General features: G+C 37.1%; 1 non-coding gene across 1 annotated transcript; it reads left to right on the top strand.

Moving 5' to 3' along the window:
* Positions 1 to 1,673: 1,673 nt before the first annotated feature.
* LOC141638622 (small nucleolar RNA R71) lies at positions 1,674 to 1,780 on the top strand. The gene has a single exon (XR_012542167.1). It is a non-coding gene; the product is annotated as a small nucleolar RNA R71 (small nucleolar RNA).
* The last annotated feature ends 2,300 nt before the right edge of the window (positions 1,781 to 4,080 follow it).

Genomic DNA, 4,080 nt, shown 5'->3' on the forward strand with positions numbered 1-4,080 from the left:
TATTATTGGGTGGACCGATTTTTGTTGGGTGCTTTAGGGTGGTTGTCTTATCTTTGCATAAGATACTCAAAACATAATGATGACACCTACAACTAGCCCTTACACGCCTATACACTAGCTATTGTTTTGAGAAGACAAAAAGCAAATGCATGACCCTATTTTTAAGTGTTAAAACCGGTCACCCCAAGAAGAAGAATGAGGATGTTCTCATTTTTGATAATGTGTGGTCTTTTGATGATTATCTCTCTTCTTTTTTCCATATTCTCTCAAAATCACATAAAATGGTTTTATGATAAATTTGTTCAAACAATCTAATATTTATATACTTACTAGTGTAGTAAATAAAAATAATATTAGATCTAGTATTAAGGTAAACTACTTATATTATCTAGTTAATAATATTTGTAAGATTTTGGGATAGTCTTGGAGCAACTAAGAAGAGGTGTTGACATTATTGAACCTATGGAGTTTTGGAGGATCATCCCATGTTAGTGAGTTTAAGAACAAGTATAGGAAGGTGTCCTTGCTTGTGCCCATTTCCGTCTCACAACCATTGTAAGAAAACCGTTTTCTCCCCATTCTTGGTTTAAGTTATGCATGCACTAGATTCACAAAGACTAAATCAATGGTTAATTTAGATCTAATTAAAATAAGCTTAATTAAGGGGTTAATGAATCCTTTCAGAAATTTCATTGGTGGTAAGATCTACCTCCTTAGAGTTCTCCACAACTCTTTGCTTGTCTCTAGCATTCACAACATCTTCATCAATTTGCTTCTTCGGCCCTTCATATATTATACCACTTCTCAAATAGATAGCACTAACTGTCTCATGTCTTGGGGGATTACCTTGAGACGGTAGTAGCCCCTTTTGTCTTCGAGAGCTAGAAGATGCTAATTGGGTCATTTGAGTCTCTAGCATTTTGGTGTGGGCAAGTATGTTGTTGATAGTGATTTCTTTGGCTTGGCTATCTTTTTGCATTTGGGTGAAGAATTCTTGTTGGTTCTTTTGCATTTGGAGGACCGCTTTTTTAACATAAAAGCTTTGGTCATTGGATTGGTTGTAGGAAGGTTGATTTTGATTTCCTTGGCTTTGGTTGAAAAAGGTTATTTGAGCTTGATTTCTCATTGGGGGTGGGGTGTATGTTTGTTGGGGGTTTTTGACATTTTGGCTCTTGTATGAAAGGTTTGGATAGAATTTTGTATTCTCATTATAGTAGTTGGAATATGGGGTACCATTCTTGTATGCTTGAAATGCATTAACTTGTTCACTTGTTCCCCTACATTCATTTTGATCATGTCCCAAGGTTCCATAACTTTCACATACTCCCCTTGGAATTGAGGATGATGCCACCATAGCATTGACATGTTGCTTGGGTGATTTGCAGGCTTCATCAAGCTTAGCCATGGCCTTCTCAAACTTCAAATTGATGGTGTCATTATGAGCACTTAGTTGAGCACCCAATTGTGTGATAGAATCTACCTCGTGCTTTCCTCCTCTAGTGGCCTTTCGAGGCCTACTATATTGGGAATTATGAACTGCCATCTCTTCAATTTTGGCCCATGTTTGATTTTTATCAACTTTGGTAAACATCCCATTGGATCCCATATTAAGAATATTGCGGGAGTCTTTATATAAACCATTCAAAAATTGTTGCACAAGGAACCACTCGCTAAGTCCATGGTGTGGACAAGAACGACAAGTGTCCTTAAATCTCTCCCATGCTTCATATATTGACTCCTCATCCCTTTGCTTGAACCTGGTGATTTGGGCTCTCAACATATTAGTCTTCTTCGGAAGATCAAAATTCTTGTAGAAGGCAAGTGCTAACTTCTTCCATGAATCAATACCAAGGGTAGCCTTTTCTAGGTTGTTCAACCTCTGCTTTTTGGTACCGATTAAAGAAAAAGGGAACAATACCCATCGGATTTGGTCTTGAGTAAATCCGGTTTGAGAAATTGCATCACCATAGTCACAAAAAGTCTCCATATGTGAATGAGGGTCTTCACTAGGCATCCCTCCAAATTGAATTCTCTCAACTAATTATATGAATACGGATTTGGAAATGAAATTACCGGTTAAATGAGGTGGTGTAGGGGTACCGTTTGGTAGGTTCTCCACGGTTGGTACAGAATGTGACGAACATTTAGGCATTGTGGGTTGATTTTTTTGGTGAGTTTGGAATTGGGTTATCCTCTCCTTCTCTTGCAAAAGGGTTGACAAACTCAATTTTATCTGGTTGAATATCCACAATCTCACCAACACCATAACTCTCGAAGTACCTTTAGCAACTCTTTTTTTGTTAGTTAAGGTCCTTTCAATCTCAAAATCAATAGGTAATAAATTACCTTCTTATCTCCTAGTCATGCAAAATATCAAACAACTCGAAAACAATTAGAACGACCTTGAGGAGATTGACTTCCCCAACGAAAAATAAAGAAACAACTAAAAACAATTAACGAAAATCAAATCAATTGAACACCGTCCCCGGCAACGGCTCCATTTTTGGTGCGGTTTCTAAGGTCGTCATCAAAGCTACCAAGCAAAACAATATTTATAACTTCACAAACTACTCTTAGTAAAGAGGTAAGTAAAGGTTGGATCCCAAGGGACAGGTATTGATGTAGGATTTTCAATCGCAAGTAGCTATGTCTTAGGGTGTCACAAATTATGGGTTGAGATGAGATGTAATCTAAACTAATCAACAAGATCAATGAAAACAAAGTAAGAAAATAAAGGGGTTTGTAAACAAATGATTAAAGGCACTAGGTTGTCATGGGTTCATAGGGGATTCATGCGGGTAGATCATACAAACATGTTCTCAATTAGAAGCAAGCACTTATTGTTGTGATGGGATCGAGTTAGTGTATATCTTACAATCCCTAGGAAGATTTAGGTCCCGGAGCCGAATCGTCTAGATTGTACAACACCTACAAGTCGACTTAGTATCCTCCTATTCAACTTTATGCATGCACTAATGAGGCTTGAGTTGATTTATGTCTTACAAGCCATATTGAAAAGATAAGAGATGGGTAAAAAATGGAAGGATTCATAGGCTCGCATTTCATCAAACATAACATGTGCATAGGTTAAAATCACAACAAGCAAGCAAATTAATTATGAAAGCATATTAGATTAAGCATAGATAAATCCCCATGTTTATTTCCCGTAATTCCCCATTAACCCTAGCTAAAGGACTACCCACTCATGATCAAGTTTAGCATGCTAATAAGGTTGTCAATAATACTAACAAAGCAAAACATGATGAATAAATGATGTGATTTACAATAATTAAACAAGGGTAAAAGAGGAATTATACCTATGGAGACGATCCAAATAATAAAGCCAAGAATAATAGAAGTACTTGATGATTGATGAAAGGTTGTCAATCCTCTAATAAACCCAAATGATCTTCTAATTACCCAAATAAAACTAAGAACAATTGAGAAATTAATGAATGATTAAGATGTGATTAATATTGAGAAGTGTATTACAACTAAATTAAGAGGGGATTGAGAGTTGATTAAAATGAGATTAAAGCTTAATTAAGAAGATATGCTAATCTAGGTAGTACAATGCGGTATTTAAACTAAAAATTAAGTACAAGGATTAGGGTTACTAAGGGCTTAAATGACTATTAAGACCCTAAGGGTGTGTTTGGATTGAAGGATTTGAAGGGAAAAGAAAGGGAGGGAAAGTAGGAGATTCTAAATCCCTTGTTTGGATAGCAAATGAGAGTGGAGGGAAATGAAAGGGGAGAGATTTGGAGGGATTCAATTTCCTTCCTCCAAGTCTAATCAAAATCTCTTCCCAATAGGCAAGATTTGGAGGGAAATTGTATCCAAACACCCACACCTCATTCCCCCTTCCCTTCCCTTCTCTCCCTTTCCCTTCCCTCCTTCCCCCTCCCCTCCCTTTCCCTCCATTTTTGCTATCCAAACACACCCTAAGAGAAGCTTGAGGAATTGCTCATCATGAGGGACATGTGCGGATCGTCTTTGCAACTGTAATACTACGATTTTTGTATTTCTTTGGGTACTCTATCGAGTGGGGCTTACTCTGTCGAGTAAATAAGTTGTTTT

The sequence above is a fragment of the Silene latifolia genome, unplaced genomic scaffold, assembly GCF_048544455.1.
Source record: "Silene latifolia isolate original U9 population unplaced genomic scaffold, ASM4854445v1 scaffold_20.1, whole genome shotgun sequence".
In the NCBI taxonomy this organism is placed as follows: Eukaryota; Viridiplantae; Streptophyta; class Magnoliopsida; order Caryophyllales; family Caryophyllaceae; genus Silene; species Silene latifolia.